Source organism: Varroa jacobsoni, unplaced genomic scaffold (genome assembly GCF_002532875.2).
Source record: "Varroa jacobsoni isolate VJ856 unplaced genomic scaffold, vjacob_1.0 scaffold_624, whole genome shotgun sequence".
Classification (NCBI taxonomy): domain Eukaryota; kingdom Metazoa; phylum Arthropoda; class Arachnida; order Mesostigmata; family Varroidae; genus Varroa; species Varroa jacobsoni.
In genome coordinates this window covers 123,112-141,744 of record NW_019213526.1, presented here as the reverse complement: position 1 = coordinate 141,744, position 18,633 = coordinate 123,112, and the positions used below count along the sequence as shown (strand labels likewise).

The 18,633-nt window shown below is 43.5% G+C and overlaps 2 long non-coding RNA genes across 2 annotated transcripts in view; one reads left to right on the top strand and one right to left on the bottom strand.

Annotated features, from left to right (window-relative positions):
* Positions 1–9,722, top strand: part of LOC147753248 (uncharacterized) — a 14,229-nt gene extending 4,507 nt beyond the window's left edge. Inside the window, exons 2-3 of the long non-coding RNA XR_015311792.1 lie at positions 4,588–4,637; positions 6,011–9,722. This is a non-coding gene — a long non-coding RNA (uncharacterized LOC147753248). The remainder of the gene's footprint in view (positions 1–4,587; positions 4,638–6,010) is intronic.
* LOC111262048 (uncharacterized) lies at positions 7–12,950 on the bottom strand. Its single transcript, XR_002681343.1, has 3 exons — positions 12,578–12,950; positions 2,578–2,825; positions 7–1,530 (listed from the first exon to the last, which is right to left on the bottom strand). It is a non-coding gene; the product is annotated as an uncharacterized LOC111262048 (long non-coding RNA).
* Between the last annotated feature and the right edge of the window lie 5,683 nt (positions 12,951–18,633).

Below are 18,633 nucleotides of genomic sequence, written 5' to 3'. Positions count from 1 at the left end.
TGCTGTTGCTGCTGCTGTTGCTGTTGCTGCTGCTGTTGCTGTTGCTGCTGCTGTTGCTGTTGCTGCTGCTGCTGCTGCCGCATCCGCACCTATCGTTCCGCCACTTTGCTGAGGACGGGGAACGCAGGCTCCCATCACGATATGGCAGTTCTTCATCTTTAAAAAATGACTTACTAATTCCTGATCTCTCTCAACGACAGCTACGTGCTCTCCTCAAATCAACAATGCGAATCAAAGCATGCACCCACAGAAGGATGCTGATGGAAACGACTTAGGGTAGTTTTACCTCTTTGATTATCTTCTGCCGTATGGCCGTTGTCGCACAAGATTGCTGAACGCCCGTAGAGCTGTTGGCTGCGATCCAACCGTTCTACTCGGTTAGCATCATGGGGCAGGCCTTACAATCCAGTTGAACGTAACGGTTATCGTGCGACATGCTGATGTCGACAATGCTCTTGAACTGGAAACCAGCTGTCACGTCAGCGTTAAGCCGATTTAACACTCATGGCTCTTTGAACATTTTGCATGGAATCGAATTGTGTCCGACCGACCAGAGCGGTTGGCGACCACGACTCCACGAAACGCTTGACAGGCTGAAATCGAGGTGATTTCTCTATTTTATCGGAACACAAATTGCAATTTGGCAGAAACCCGTAATGTCCACAGACCCGAACCGGCGAAGATAACATTGGTCCCGTCAGGTGCGTTCCGAGTGACAGAACTGTGCTTAGAATATTTTATTGATCGTGGATAATATCATAATAATACGTATGCTTTCACCTCGGTGCGTTCTAGAGGTGCTGACGCTCTTACTTTAGATCAACGTAGTAATTAATCAGTCATCTTTATCTTCTGGTATTCAACACATATATATGTGTTGTATAACTTTATTGTCCTTGATTGTCCTCACCCGGCAATCTTCTTCATAGGCGGATCCTATAGGGCGGATGTATCATTTGATTCCACTTACAAAATCACACGCTGTAACAAGCTTTACAAATAGACCGATCGCTCCCTGAATCCAATGATCGTCAAGTAACAGTTGAATCAACAGTGGAGGCTTGCAATGACCGCTGGCTTATTATCCGTATATAAGTAGGTTGGTGCATGACCATAAATTGATTGCTATAGTTTCGACAATAGAAAAACTACGATCTTCTACCTAAGCCATATTATGTAAGGTTTTCAACTTACATCCACTGTTCGACCGTTTTTGTAGCCCGTCCTGAAAGTCTCCTATGTTCGTTAATATTCTCCTTAATCTGTGCTGCCAAAGTTGCAATGTTTGTAATCCCGTGACCTAGCAATAGGGGTCCAGTACGATTGATCTAAGGTATTGAACGGGGCGTTAGAAGATTGCTCGAGCCTAATCAGTGGCAATGCATTACTGGCAATATGCTCCGGTCTTTGACCGCCGCTTGCAGAAGACCTTTTTCAAGTTTCAATACGGCGACATTCGGGCAATAACCCTATACCCAAGCGCGCTCGTTTTGCAATGGGCTGCCGATAGGTATCGTCGCAGCGTAACAACTGAAAGAGAGCCAACATCGTTAGTGAATTACATTGTACGGGTTTAGCAGCATCCTCGCTAGCTATATCGGTTGAAAGAACCCATATCGTGACTTATGACTAAATAGTAGATAGTATTAAGTTCAATGAAAGTGGCCAGCTGTTTGTCTGAGGCCCCTAAAATCACGATTAGTCTGATTAGAGAAGTATTGAGAGTAATCAAAATGTCTTCCAAGCCATGTTCTAAGATTTCAACAGTCATATAGAACTTGTTCCAGAAACAAAGCCGTAGTTCTTTCTAAAGAAGATTTTCGATTGCCTATGAAAAATTCTACCCCTTAATTAGAACTACTTAATAATAGAATGGTCATAGAAATGTCCAAGCTTTTCTTATGGAGACCTAGGCAATGTAACTCTTTCATGATTTAAACAGTCACTAGAGGTAGCCTTTAAGCTTAACCAAATTCTGCTGTTGTTTATACTTAGTACGTGTCATAACGAATTCAAACAAACAAAATGTTGTCTTATATAAAACTGTCCACCAAACATTCAGATTGCATCTAAATTCCCGACGATCATAATGGTAATATTTTTAGTTCGTCGTTTAGCGAAGATATTCCGACATTTTGTCATCACAAGAACTAAATGAAGATATATAACTATACCACGTGTTTTACGTGGGACAACCGTTCCAAAAGCTGCCTGAAAGGCACGAAATTTCGATTCACCTTTAGCCTTTACTATAACCATTAGGCGATTTGAAAAAAAAAAATATAAAAATGTACTATCAGTCTTATGCAAAGCAGCGTGTAAGAAGATGCTACTAGTGACCTTTGTTCTCGTAAAATTTCTGATAATATTTACTTTTCACGGATTTACTCAGACGGGGTCAAAGCGAAGGCTGTCCTGCAGCCGACCCTATCGCACCTCGATGTGATGCAGTGTCGTCCCGTGCAGGTGACGCTAATAAAGTAGTCAACTGACCCGCTTTGACAAACAACTGCTACTCTCACTTAGCTACCTAGCGGGTAGAAAATAGCGGTTATGAAAGAGCATTTTGACACTCACCCTCGGGCCTTAGCTCCGACTAACTGTAGCAAACATTCGTACGAAATGGCCGGAACTAGTCGATGCTTTACTACAGAACAGATATCAATATCGACTCGAACACGAAATTAATTCATCATTCCGTCACAGTATTGAAGCTGACCCTCGTAGCCGTCCTTGATGAAGATCATGACTTTGTAACTCATTATTTAACTATTATAGGTAAATTTGCTTCACGATCTTGTAGCCTGTATAGTACGCGTTCGTGGCTGGAGCAAAGCGTTGCCATGGCAAACAGAAATGGCAGAGAACACATGGACTGACAAAAGGTCAAAAGTTTGTTGTATAACTTAATCAGCTTCATTGCAGTATCTATCGTCTTTGGCGTGCTAAACCTTGTAGCTTCTAATGGGACGAAGAGGCATGACTCTTTCTGGCAAAAAATCCTTTTAAAAATGGCTTTCATTGTGCAATATGCCTTGTGCAATATGATGATAAGCATGCATAAGGTGAGGATTAGGTCGAAATTTTATTTTTATGTCGAAATTGTGATCTTGCCGCATACATTTTTTATGCATATACAAAATGTTCTATATATCTATAGTACGTATTTATATCTACGTATGACATGCTGGGCATTGTAAGCTCAAGACTGTCAACTTCTTATGATAAACAAAATCCACTAAGCCAATTGCTTTGTTTAATTGCTTATTGAAGCTTTTTATTGGCCTTTTTTACTTCGACCTTTTTTGCAGATTGATCTTCATGATTCACAACATGACAACAACTATATGTGTGTTGCGGTGTTTCATTGACACAACTATTATTAATATCAAAATGACTTATATGATCTGACGATTATTATCTGGCCCTTTTGTATTTAAAGATTGCGTCCTACCAACTTATACATAAAATATACGAATTTGACTGCTTGCGAGCCGTTCGCTGTAGAAAGAACGAGATATTTCATGGTTACAACATGTCCATAAATCACCGACACCAATGTAGCATCTAGCCGACTTTTGTGGACGTAGATACCAGAAGATCGGTAGGAGTTCCCTCACATAGCATGGACCTCCTTTTTTTTTTTTTTTTTCTAATAACCAGAACCCAACCCAGAATTACAACTCGAACGCTGCAGCGGTGACTTTATCCACTTACAAGTACATACATGGCCAACCGGCTTTCGTTTCTCATCGTTTTGCCTCGGCCCTTGGCGGAAAACCTATCCATATCTCGACTACAATGCTATCAACTGTTAGTGCTGCTGCTATTGCAGAGCTGTTAATGATTGGGACGGGCCTTAAGGGCGTTTGTACTTCGGCACCATCATTGTCTCGCGAAAGTTGTATAGCCCATAAACTAGAGTTTCTATCATTGCAGTTATTTTCTTCCTTATTATTTTTCGTTATCTGTCTCGATAAGCCCAGTCACGTTAACAAATCGACCATTGAGAACTAAGTCAGGGCATGATCAACGATGTAGATACGTGGTCTATCGATAAGCTTCAATCAATGTACGAACAAACTGATATATATATATATATATACTGCTGTATATATGTAACTCGCTGCTCCGACAAGAACAACGGGTAGCCGATGCCCTTGTATCTTTTTTTTAGCGTCATTATCATTTTATGGCGCCATATAACGTAGAAAAGGTGTTGAATCTGTTTAAATAGCCGACTTAGTCGTATATATATATATATGTCGGAGTTGGTGATCGTATAAATGACGAAGCCCTCTACGGTCTACTACTGCATTCCTTGGTTACCATCTGTAATTCTAATCATTTTTCGGTTTTATTCTTTGCAAACCGTCAGAGATTGGGTCCCAGGTTAACTGGGTTAACCCAATCAGTTTTAATATGACAAGGCCTGTACTGCCTTAGTCTTGTTCCATGTAATCATGTTTCCAACGAGGTCCAACAAAGTTTTCTGTCACACAAGAGTTGAAAGGCATGGATACTGTACATATATAACATTGTTACAATAAGATATAGTTTGTTCTGTTTCGTTTGTATGCACTGCAGGTAACTGACTTTCGAGGCATCGAAGACTTCATCGTGGCTTTCAAGTTTTAGTAAGTTTAAGTTTTTAGTAAGTTGGCATTCTGACGTCGGCTGGATAGGCTAACGATTTACTAGCACCTTCACACAAACAAGTTCCGATTGCTGTGTACCGTATATAGAATCAGCAAATGTCTTCCACGTCAAAAAAAAAGTTACCGAAAATCTCATACAGGTACTAATCATTGTACCACCTCCTTTTTCGCAACAACTACAAATTGTATCAGACGAGATTTTCTATTTATAGCTCGCTATTGTTTACGTTAATGTCACAAATATTTGCAATGAGATTAACACATGTCTCTGCAGCATGTCATAATGTGTATAATAAGAATACTTATAGTTGACGGAGCCTATAGATCGCGTAGGTTTACAGAAGTACCATCCAACTATGAGACAATAACTATAGTCTGTTTACCGTAAATTCACTGGCGTGCTCACTGCAGACTCTTTCAAACTAATGCGATCGTATTCGTCGTACTGATACGTTATTTGTCACAAGTTATCAACTACTGAAACGTTTAGGAACTACCCGTTATCTAACTACAGTTATACATAAACACATTTGGAGACTAACACCGTCGTAACAAGGTTGAAGGGAAAGAAAAAGGTCGCAACCATTCCGAGCTTCTGTTTTCCACGGTCGATCGTAGTCTAAGGGAATGCGCACCGATTCAAACACGAATAACACACGATAGCTTGCGTAGCAGGCACAAAAACAGGCCACCTATGTTTTGAACCCTGTCCACGATTCCCAGCCACAGAACGATTTATAGAAAGACAACTATGAAGACAAACGGGTGGAACAGCGTTAGCGAGGGAAACCGGTAACACGTACTGAAGACAACGCTACCAATACTCAAGCAGTGATGGATAAGATTGACACACTGGATACAATCTGAATATTTGTTTGAAGGTTACAACGACTAGACAAGCCCTAGTGCTAACACACAGCCCAGTTTTATAATAGGAATAATTTGGGGACACCCGACAGACACAACCCGGTTGTGAACAACTTGGCGCTTCCAGAAAAGAGCTTCCTCAAGAGATCATTTCAGATAAATGTTTAGCTGAGATTTTTTGCTGACGGTATGATATCTCGCGCTATAATATATATAAACCTTAGGAATAGACCGTAGGCATATGAAGGTATTGCCTGATATGTAGTCTCATTACGCTGTAATAACCTGTAATATCATATCCTTAGCAGTGAGGTTCATGGCGAAACTGCGTTATAATAATCGTAGGCAGATTATGTTCATTGCTAAATATTGTGATTTCTGGATATGTATGAAGAATGTTGTTGTCTTCTGACTGGAATGACTGGAAAAGATGCCAAAATATATATATATATATATATATATATAACCCTGCTTGTGAATTCTAGGACCCAGAATGTGGACCCACAGTGTATTATAGTGGAACCCAAATAAAAGGCTTTTGTTATAAAATACTTGAATTTCAACTTCCCAAGTAAACTTAAAATGTCCCGCTGATTCAAAACAGTTTTTGGTCCAGCCGCTTCCTATGTCTGATTATCTTCAGTCATCACCGACGGTTGCCCGCCTCTTCATCAAATATAATGGACACTACAAAGCGTACCAGACAAGACCCGCTAGACCACCACATGAGTGGACATCATCTCGTTTGACTAAAGATATTCTGTATAGAAAATTACGTTTTCTGTACTGCCCCGAAGAAAGCAACGGTGGCCCTGACGCATGCTGGCACCCGAAGCCACCGAGGCCAGAGCAGATATTTGCGATTGTCAAGTGATTGTTTTGACACTGAAGACCGCATCGTAATGGGGGATGCCACCAAACGCTGAAGTCGTTCGTTGTACATATGGTTAGTCAGGTTATTGTGTCGTTTGCTTCACCGTCATTTGTATGTAGTACACACTCGTATAGATGGGAATATCAACGAAAGTCGATTAAGGCTGACGCTGGCGTCTGGTGGAGTTCCTCGAAGCGAATTTGTCGATGTCCTCAACATCCTGTACGCTTACATACAAACGGTGACCAGTCAACAATAGTAATACTGTATAATACCTCGACTTTATATGTTGTTGACTGTAACGTTGTAAGAGTCCCTTTAGTTTGGTTCATGTTACTACTGCCTAATAGCAAAGAGGAGGATGAACTCATATTATATATAAGTATTGTATATAATGCTGACTCTTTTGGACGAAGCCGAGATTTATCAGCGAGCCCTATATAAGGTCTTCTATAATAGTATTTACTGCTCTAAATATTTTTTGCCACTGGAGCAAGAGATGATAGGAAATCAGAGGAAAAAAGCTAGCTGACGCAGGAAATCGGAATGATTGGATGATCTAATGATGACACCAAGATAACGTGTTCGCGTGCTAAACCTAGAGACCCGGGCGTGAGTACACTCCGCTGTGTATCGGAAGGAGCCAGCCGTTGAATCAATACATAATTAACTAAAAAGCCGAAAAATTTAAAAGCGGACTTACACACACACACGAGCGGAGATGGATAAAAAAAAACAGTGGCCTGATTCTGCAGAGCCTAATTCAAGAACGCCAATCAGCTAAGTAACTGGTGCTATTGGTTATTAAATGTCACCTATTCAAATGTAAAAGTATGTTGACCACTAAGAAAAGATATTAGTTAATCAAATGCTCTTTCAAGTAACTCACATAGACAGACTCGATCGTAGAATTTATTCTATCCATAATTAGTAATACTTGATAACCACAGTTTCTTTGTAGATCTTGCTAATTACAAGGTTGTCTGAGATGCCTGACTACCCGACGAATATTAGTAATACATTTATGCATATAATAAAACATATTATCCTGCCACATACGCATAATGTTTATGTAGTATTTGAACCCAAGTGAATAAGACTATCTCGTGAAGATTACCCATAATTACAGGAGGGACATTTTATCAACGATCATGACAAGGGTACCGGCTGTCATGAAGGACAGTTATACTACTATAAATTGGGTATCACATCAGCTTAAGTCCATAACGGCTTTTACCGTATGTTCTGCTGAGAAGGCCTGTCAGACGCACGCTGGCAGTTCTCACAAACGTCCCATTGGCGATTAATCCCAGTTTCGCTTGATTTCGCTGGCACATTTGTTGGAATAGGACTTAAATGCAAACGAGACTGAGCTGAATCACAATCGCAGTAGTTCCCGCCGCAATTTTTCGGTAGTTGAGCGATTCAAAAAGTTCTACGCGCGTGATTATAAGTTAGATAAAAAGGCCTTGATGACTCGGTGAAGCACGGCCTAGTTGCAAAAATAATATCATTGTCGGGATAACCTTGAAATGCGAAGACAAGCCAATCCCCTATACATATAGAGAATATAATTATCTACAGTATTCAAAATTTATATAAATCTGTAATGCATGCCATGTTTACACTTCATGGGCATATCACAGTTCTAATTTGAGCAGATGGTAATATTCGAAAAAGCATCTGCTAAGATGAAGAGCCTATACCTTTCTGTCCTGAATAACGGTCTCACCTAACCACGTAGTACGATATATAGACAGTCTAAATAACAGTCCAATAAAAGGCCGTCCAGTCGCAACGACGGCTTTAGTGTGAGAGATCGTTACTGGTGACATCATGCCTTTGTCTCAACAAGGAATACCTCTTATAACTGCGTAATATTCATTGCATGTAAGTGTAGTCCAAATTATCTCACGCCTCCTTTCTGACCCTCACCATAGCCCCTTTAACAGTGACTAGTACTCCCGGATATAGAAGCCGCACGAAAGGGGTTGCGTGGTCGATTACGATATAGTACACAACAAGCGGCTCCTGTATCATACTGTCCATAAACACGAGCCAAAGGGACAAAAGCGGAGCTAGATAAGCAATTCCGCCTAATAGGCTCTGTCCAAATCCTGTCTGGATAACAGCGATAGGGGTAACGGATAATTTCAGTTTGAGATGGCTATCTCGAACATTATCACATAAGAAACTAAGCCTGCACCGTGGTAGGCTAAGTCCGGGTTATGTTGTATACAGTCACGTGCATGCACGGGCAGACCTCACAACCAAAGACGAAGAGATCTACGGAGATGTTTACGTATTCAAAAATGCGAGCAGACATAAGCACACATACACACGAATAAACAGATGAAGGGAGCCGTATGTACGTAGAAACGGCCGTGAGCGAGTCGTGCACTCTGGCTCCGCTGTGTAAAGCACACAAAGTTGTTGAGATTGATGTTTTTCAATCATATATGAATGTTTATTATACAGGTACGTGCAGGAAAGTTTTCATACATGCACGTGCAAGCCGATGCTCACAGCAGACAAGTCTTGCACTTACTCCAATTACTGTGGATTGTAAAAGTACCGCACCTGGCGTCGCACGAACGGTTGCACAGCAACGGTGCTGAAACTTTGCAACAAACACCGACTGTCTGCACGTTGTCAGTCCACCACCACAAACAGCCCTCTCTCACGTTCCCCATTTCTTTAATTAATTCAGGCATCGCAGCCAGATACAGCTGGCGATTGCGTGAAAGATGGAGACACCAGCGGCGGGGCGGCAAGCACTTGACGGGGCAGAAGGCCGAATATGACCCACCGCGCTCGGGCAGTGCAAATCGTGGCGCGTCATTCTAAATGTCGCAGACGCTCAAGCAGGCGTCGGCGGCAGCCACAGCAAGAAGTATTCTTTGCGTGGCTCCTGCAACTCTCCAGCTCATTCGCTGGTACCCGATTGTCGCGTGGCTACTTCACGCAGACGATGCTGCTGACACTCGCGTTGCTATGTCTGAGTCCCTGTTATCGTTGGCCTTTACTGCCAGCAGCTGTTTCCCGATGCGGCGGTGGCTGTTGCTTCTGCTAGACGGGGATGAGAGGGGCTGGGGGCGGCACCGGAGGCAATTGCTGGTTGGACCACGTTGAAGCTGTCTTCAGTCGTTTGTGTGACTACGCATGTAGCTCGATCCCGTTGCTGTAAGCGCTGTCATAGCAGCGGCTCGTAACGGAAACTACCTTTGCTTTATTCAGGCTGAAGGCAAGGGGAGCAACCATGTGACATCGCGGCAGTTCCCGTAGTAATATTCGTCTGGCTATTAATGCTGGTACTAAGATGGAAGCGTGAACAGTATTCGTTGTAGAACAAACGTTTGTGTGTATAGGGGAAAGAGGCAAACTACAAATCGAAATTATAATGGTGTTGCTCGTCGTAAAGATTACGACGATCTTTGTAATAGAAATTATCTTAACCACTACGATGATGGTGCCCGAATAGATGGCACCGGACTTTTTTTGGCCACATACAAACATGTCCTGCTCGACTATCGGGCGGCGAGCATAAATGCAATACCGTTGGTTATTGCACTATCGCCCGAAAACAATGGGTGTATGCGTACTATAGTTCAAATCTATACATTACACTATGTATAGCCTGGGCAAACAAACGCTTTATATATGGAGTCTATAATGTGTTCACAGTGAAAATGCAAACCTGAAATATCGCTGAATTATCGCCATTAAATTATCCTAGTACCGAACATAATGGCAGGGCAACGCTTTACCTGCGATAGCCCTGTAATTACAACGAATAAAAGGTTTGTTATTTTAGCGATGGTTGTACTACTCTCCTTACAGGCCATGTGAGGAGGATAACGCTCCTCTAACTTGATAGTCACACTCCTAAATACTTCCACTTACCACGAGGCTGTACCTGTTTCTTTCGTTCATATATATCTGTGCGTTTAGTTTTGCGGCTGTCTACCAGGGCATTTTCAATTGTCAAAGCTCTTCCAAGGGGCAAACCTTAGATGTTAGGTGGAACGCACGGTCCTTAGAAGAGCTGTGAGGCAAACTAGTTCGTGGCTCATTTGCAAATTAATAAAATCAAATAAAGTTCGAGAAAATGATATAAGTCGACGTAGTGATGAAAACACCGAACTCGATTTTTGCGCTAACAAGATATCGGCTTATAGTAACTCGGCTTTGAATATATTTAGTTTAATATCTGGATTTTAATGTACGCCCTACCGAATTCATACGAATTAGCTTATTATCCCGAGTATTATGTGTTTTTCATGTTTCACGTTATGTATTTAAATCCCGAGAAATAAGTGGCTGTCGTCACACACTGTAACACAGTTCCTTCTCACAAACTGAATTAATGGCCTACTGCAAATGTCGTATTTTACGTATTCCTGGAAAAAACGTACAGTCGAGATAAATCAACGGCTAAATTTACTAAATCTGAATCCCTTTAAATAATGTCAATTTTTACAGACCCGAATGTGGTATATAGTAAGTACTTTCACACTGGTAACAAAAGAAACACTGCGAGTTAATGTTAGCAAATTCCAGTCTATGCTTCGCAACGATGTTTTACAAGCTTGCAGTTGTTTATTATAATCTGTCATATTGAATAGCACACAAAAGTGGCTCTGTGGCTGGCAGTAAACGACGCCTTTCCGTCTTAACAGCCGTCCTGGTCCACACCGTTTTAGCAATTAGGAGGCAAACTTAAGTTTGAAATCATTCTGTATTTCAGTAAGTGGATGATCCCGCACAACTAAAGATTGTCCCGAATCCGCATTGAGCTCCGGGGGTGAAGACACCTTTTTTCTTTGGTAGTGGTTTGAATGATGAATGCATGTTATCCGTAAGGAAGTGAGGTAACGGCGTCATCTAGGAATTACAACTGAAAGGCCCTGTACCCAACTGACGTTTATTCCTGACAATATGGCATCAACTCCCAGCTAGAGCTACCGAGTCACATTTAACCTGTCATCGAACGTTGAATCTAAAAGGGGTGCTGCCGGAGGGGAGAGGGGATAATGGGATTTGGAATCTTCCTTTCATATGTTCACAACTATAAGTCAACAACAAAAGGGCAAAAATAGGGCTTGTTGTTATAGGCCAGCCTGTCAAAGGGTAGTATTACGCTAGCTATCGGTCTATCTAAATTCGAAAGCACTTATAGCTAAAAATATCCTTGCGACACACACACGATTACCTCGAACCCACGCGTTCTCGTATCGCCATACGTCAGCGCGCTGACTCGAATATATGATGTATGGTTATGTGTTGAAAATAATTAGAAGCGCCTGTTACGAGCCCCGCGGGGTATAATACATCTTTCTTTGTTTTAAAATATCCCCGCACATTAAAGGTCTCTAGCTTCCTTTGTCGAGCAGGCTGAACTTCTATAAACCAACCAGCAATGTCTATTTTGGCATGCTCAACATGATTACAAGCCGAGATGGTCTTCTTTTCGGCCGTAATAAGACCATGTTTTGACAAATATCTCCAACTCCTTTAGACGAAGAGGCTTTACCGCGTTTCAAAGACAACAGACTGGAGACAGTGAAAGGAGCCACTTCCGTCAAAAACCTTCCTCTGTCTTTGTGTTGCCTGAGTCTCGACTACCATTTCTAGGATTCATGTGGCATCACAGAGCATTTGTGGCCGCAGACAGCCTGTTAGTTAACAACCGATCCCGCTCTAACCATTACTAGAACAGACGAAGCCGGGGCCCTGAGGAATAGGTATTGCTCCACATTAAGTCACACTGAGATAGCCCTCCAGGTCACACGTCCTCATGGACTTTTTTCGCTCTCCACAGCCTTTCGCTCCAGACGCAACGGGTGTCAACAAATGTATTCCTACACAAATTGCAGAAACAGTTTATATTCAAGTTGGTGATATTGATTCGATATTGTGACACTTGAGTGATTGTATCTATTTATGTGTAGATGTCCGTCAGTGAACTCAGGGAGGTGCGCTGCTGCCGCTATTGCTGGCGTCATGGTACAGGGCAAAATTATGCTGTATCATAGAAATAGAAACCGAAGCTAGGCATCGACCGTGTCCGATAAGCAGGCATATGATGACGATTCTCCAGCTAGCCATTAGCCACTGGATCCTGATCATCGCTATTTGCCAAAAATGACTCTGTACCGTGAAAAGCCATTGCACTCACTTTCGTAGCGAAGCCAACAGCCATCACCACCTGCACTACTGCTCGTTCAACAGCTGCAAACTATCTCTCATGAGCCACATCCGCGTTAGCAATGCGACAACTCCGTATCAGTGCTAGGTAGCGGAGAAGCGGGCAAATATGCATGTAGCCACAGATTGTAGTTTCAACATTTTGGCCACGCCACCCATCTTCGGTCTGTTCGAGCTAGCTGACGTTGTTGTGGCCGCCATTTTTACAGCAGGTGTCATCTAGCAGTCTTTTCCCGGTAAAAATGTATCTTCTCGTTCGCTAGTCACTGGTCACCCGACTGTAAGAAGCGTTCTTATCAATTCCGCCGCATTCCGTTAACGGCCCGATGCACGACGCGCATTTGTATGAGCTTTTACTACTCATTCGGTTCTACTTGGCTACAGTTACATATGTTATAATCATATTGTAATGGTTGCCCGTCGTCCGCGAGCTTCTCCACTGATTGCGGTCGCAGCAAAAGCGGTGGCAGTCACGTTCCCGCTATGATATTTATGATGGAAATCATTTTGGCGTGCGCGTATAAGATGACGCGCAGCTAAATAACGACGCGGTGAAATGGGATGGTCGCATCGTAGGCTGGTCTCCTTCCAGAACTTCGTGGTGCCAGCCACGGCGTTTAGGGTAACGTTGTCTTGCGCTTGAACTTTACCTATTGGCAAATTACGATTACGTGTGTCAGTGAAATAGCAGTTAATCATCGACTGTCGAATGCCAACATATGGAACTGTTGTGATTTAGGTAATTAAGCAGAACACGCATGGGGGCGATAATTTTGAAATCTTGTGAATAGTGACACTCGAACGATTTAGACCGATAAGCTCAAATCGTATATCTATATATGCGTGACTGCTCTTCAAGGTCCATCTTGCTAAGAAGTCCAGACTGCAACCTAATACATTGTAGCGGCTACATCTAGGCACTAGTAGGCCTTCGTAGTTTCACTGGCTCCATCCGGATTTTTAACTGGTCATCGAGGGACTGAGGTACAAAGCATCTTCACGACAATAATCATAAGCCAATCTTCGTTCTGGGAATTAGCAGGGCTATTGGTTCAGCTTGTTAATAGGGCCTTTGAGCTCGATCAGGCTTCTTTACACGATATGAATCGTCATATTAAAACCACAATGCGACCGCAGACCTAATCCAGCTTCAACCTGTTTTATATTGGCTAAGGCTGCTGCTACTACCAGCGAATGTATCGTGTAATCTTGCTAAGCAAGAGGGATTCAGGTACAAAAGCCCCTGAATAAGCGTACTAGAATGAAAAAGCCGACACTTACCAAATCTGTCTAACAGCGTTCCCCTCATGAACAAAACAATTCTGTCCGGTCCCCCCATACACCGGGTATTTTCAGCTTCGAATGAGAGTCCCAATGTACTATAAAATGGCGATATTCTTTATTTGCAGTTGGTCTTATTGTATTTGTGGTGCCAATTAAACAATCCTGATTATTCCTTAGATAGTCCACGACTTCAGTCGCGTGGAAATGGACACTCACATCGAAGCTACAAGAAATGTTATACCGTTTATCTATAAGGCGGACTTTTGTATTTGTTCTTACTGTTACCACTAAATGCTCACCCAAATCACGGGTCGTGCAATTACTATGGCTGTTAAAATTGAATAGTTTTCTTTGTGTTCAAAGCCAGCTGTCGTATACTAAAACAAATACCGCACACTTGGTCCTCTGCCAATTAACTAATTAACAGAATACATGAAATAAAAAAAAAAAAACGCAGCATTTTCAGTCAGCATTCTTCGTATGATATAAGGTTAACTGGAAATCTCCTGGCAGTTCTAAGAGTGATTTTTATCAAGATTCTTTTGCCACACCTGTATATTATGCATAAACTTCAGTGCAATCTATTTTCTGTCTGTGCTAGACATTTGTAGGGCTATGCTAGTCATCGAAATTTCGCTACTTTAGCAGTATCAATACCAGAACTGAATATTCTACATTCAGTTAGTCCACTATCATTCAGCCATTGATTGTCTTTCTGATCGTTTTGAGCTGCGTTTCTCCTCTTACTACATGTCCCATTCGTTTTCCTCCCCACTAAATCAGTCCAACCACCAGTCGAATCGTATTTTTTCTGTTGCTATCCTACAATTGTTCGCCACCGGGCACCCTCCTTCCAGCATCGTCCATGGCCGTCGCCTTTGTCCATCATGATATAATGACGCTCTTGTTTGTTGCCGCCGCTGCTCTAATTGAAGTAACGGTACCGCCCCCGTTCTGCCAGGAGCGCTGGCGCTTAGCTGGCTTGTGCCAATTTTACCAGCATAGCCATTTTGTCGACTACGTCGAGTTACGAACAGCTCCTTTTCTCGTCTAGAGTCGGGGGTCTTGCAGCAGCTGGCGGAGTAAATGGGACGACGCAGTGAATGAGGTACGAGTCAGCAAGTACTAAGAGCAGTAAAAGCTGCTTGCCGGTCGATGGGCACCAGATCGAACGAGACAGCAGCAGAACTTAAAAGCGACCAATGTTTTCGGCTGTCGCTGGCTTCGTTGCTAGACAGCCCTTAAACACACTTCATTTGAAGATTTTGGATGGACGTTTCTTTGGTTTGCCGGCCATTTCTATCAAGACAAATCGAGACGATCACTGTTGTGTTTCCAGCATCGTTTCGACAGTGATGCCATAGCTGCTAGTGCTGCGAAAAAAAAAAAGGCTCGACTACAACAAACATTAACCAGCATGCGACAGCTGTACCAGGCTTCATCGCAACAAAGCAGAACCTCAGTCAGTCAGTCAGTCAGTCAGTCTGATTCATTGCGATCTTGCCCCGCTTCTCGCTATTACAGCTGATTCTCGTACTACTGAAGCTGTTGTCTTACTTTTTATCGACGGCATCGTGGCCGTGTGTTTGGCGACGATAGTGCCTGCGGCTAATCGCAGTGGCAGTCGCAATACACCGGCAGACTTTTAAGAAGCTAAATCGTGTCCTTGGACGAGCGCTACTTCAGCAAAAGCTAGTTATTAGTTGCCGTTACGTTACTTCGTGGCCGAGCTAGTAGCGCTGCTGTTGGCCCTACAGTATTGAAGCTTGTCTCACTTCTGTGTTTCTGCTTGTCCTTTCCTCTCTTCTTTGACGTCAGCATGAACTTCGTCGCGATGTCCCTCCGTCTTCGGCAGCTTCAGCGGTCGGTATTGCTGGTTACAATCAAATTGCCAGTAGAACAGACACATGAGCAGATACGTTAGTCTGCTGTGTCACTAGATAGGAGCAATCCTTTTCTATTGCCTTCACGTTATGTGCTATAGTTTCATCCTCATGTTCTCTTATGCACCGGCGTCACTGCTGGACACAGAGCTGTACAGCAGCTACTACGAGAGACAATCAGAGAAAAGCCATCGCGGACGTCTTTTCGACAGTCCGACACTGTTGTTTGGTTCGTCGCCACTATCGTCCGCCACTATCGGAACGCTAGGTGCTCTCAAAATGACCCATAAGCAAATCGAAGAAAGCAGATGGTCACACGTTGACTCTTCAAGAATCGACTGGGGACTACGGTAAAATGAGAGACTGGGGATTACAGCGGGTCAAGAACTATCGGAAAAACCGATGGGAAGTTTTGTTTTGGTCTTAGTAGTCCGGGATATCTTGGGAGTATAGAAGCATCTAACTAGAAGCTGCGTGACCAGACGTCGTTCTTCATATGTAGCATATAGATAAACATATTACGGATACTACTGTTAGAACAAAAGCTCCGTTGCAGTAGCTGGTACTGAATGTTTTGATTTGATATAGATTCTTGCTTCGTTCATATTGTATTGTAAAATATGCAACTCTTCCATTACTACGATCCTAGATGGCTAACGAATAAAGCTTTCTTATGCCAAAAAAGAACAATATCTTCAACTGACTTCTAAAAAAATCTCGTATCATATCACGTCCATCACTTACGTGTATTGCACGTAAGGCTGACCTGCCAAAAATGCCGGCCACTGTGAGGCACACCGCAGGAACCATAGGACCACAAACTTTTGTATAAGCGTAATTTGTCACCCTTATTCGATACCAGTTCCTTTATCTCTTTTTCATTGTGAAGCTTTCCTTTTGAGTCATTGACACCTGGCTGAAAAAAGGGGCTGCGGCAATGTAGCTCAAAGTTCGTGTGCTCATTCGATCGCTTGCTTAGTCGTTCGTTCTCTGGCTTTCAGAGTTAGACAAAACTTGTGGTCGTCTGCCAACGTCAACTGCCGCTGCCCAATGCCTTTTCCCCTACAGGTAATACCTGATCGGTAGACCTTACGCACACCAACGGAGGAAAGCACCCCGCTATCGGGGGCTTGTTTTGTCCCATTTTCCTCGATACATAACCATAGGATTATAGATTGACGAGAAGCCAGATTAGACCACCACGCTATCCAATAGTACGTTCGTGCACAATATCACCAGGACTACATACAGGGAAAATCGTGAGCTGGCCAGCGCCCCCATTTAAGTACAATTGACTTCAAAATCTTACTCGGCAATGGCAGGAAATTGTAACGACGGCAACGGCTTTATGTAGCGGTATGTGACAGGTAAGATGGAAGGTCACTGGCCATAACAATGGCCCCGGTAGTCGCGACTGGTCACGCAACTTACCGACTCTGCAAGCCAGTGTGCTATGACCTAGCATTGTGATTGCGGGTGTGCTGACGTACATTACAGCCTTAGTTGTCGCAAGACACACAAGGATGCTATGAACATGAATAAATAGTTGAACTACACTCAGATTGGCACGGGCTGATAAATCGAGACCGTTTTAAGTTTCCTATCGATTATTTCGCTGTTGGCGCATTTGGTAGTCGACTCAGCTGCAACCGTTGCTATTCCCCCCCTATTCAGTGTAGAGGTTGTCCTTGAATCCATGCCTTACTGGCAAACACATGGTTATGGGCTATATTAAAATAATTATATCCCTCTCATCTTCTTCCCTTTAAAATGCCCTGCGGTTTAGCTCGCCTTTGCTTCATTCGGTGAGAAATTGGCCATTGCTTCACAGAAGGGCGGTGTACAAATGGGGATCGCTATCGCTCGAACGGTCATGGTATGGATGTCGACTTCGTCGGCGACAAACGCAGCAAATCAAGCAACAGGCGCAGCAATTGATGGAAACGCCGCAAACGCCCTTCTGGGCAGGGATGGCAAGACGCGGCCAGTCGTTTTGCACTTACCACCGCTGCGTGTACGTATATAGAGGCAAGCCATCTGCTGTGACATTGCCAGTCTAGACTAAGTGGGTAAGCGCTTTGTCCTCGTAAGCCGTGCCTAGACGACGAGGTTGCCACCAACAGCCCAGTGAGCCGCTCCTGGGATATCGGCGACAGCAACAACTGCTAGTCGAAGTCGAACAACAGAAATGGCTGCTACTATAGCTACGGTGCCAACGCCAGCACTGGTCAAACGGCACATCGGCCAATCGCAGGAAGACATTCGGCTGCAAACGAATCGTCGCAGAGAATCTGACGTCAAGGCAGCCGCGACCGCCGAAGGTTTACTCGCTTGCGAACGCCAGCGTTTCGTTGGCTACCCCCCCCCCCCCCCGAACAACAGTTTGTTGTTGTTTGTTGTAACAACTCTTTCATTTGAAAAGGCCGCCGCCCGCACAAGGGTAGCTGGATCGTCGACATGGCGGTTGTTGTCGGGGTCTCAAGAAACGCGAGACAAACAGCAGATCAGTCTCTCTAGCTAACATCAGTTGGTTGTCAAGGCAAGCTTAAGGCATGCCAGTGATCCGGCTGCTTTCGATGTAGCAACGTCCAACATCATCGTTTACATCTGTCGTACGTTGATTTGACTGACCCGCCACCAAAAACAGAATGAGCAAGACGACTGAGAAGGATGGCCAGGCCGAACCACGCCAATGTACGCTTCAGATGCACGACATTACCTGCGGCGCTACGTGCGCCTGGGTGTATACCGGCAGGGGCAAAGAGAAAACACAAGGCAAGATGGTGTGCTTTGGATTTCTATATAGAACAATATTAACGGGTGGCCGCGTTCAGTATAGGTGAATACTGTAGCCGATGTG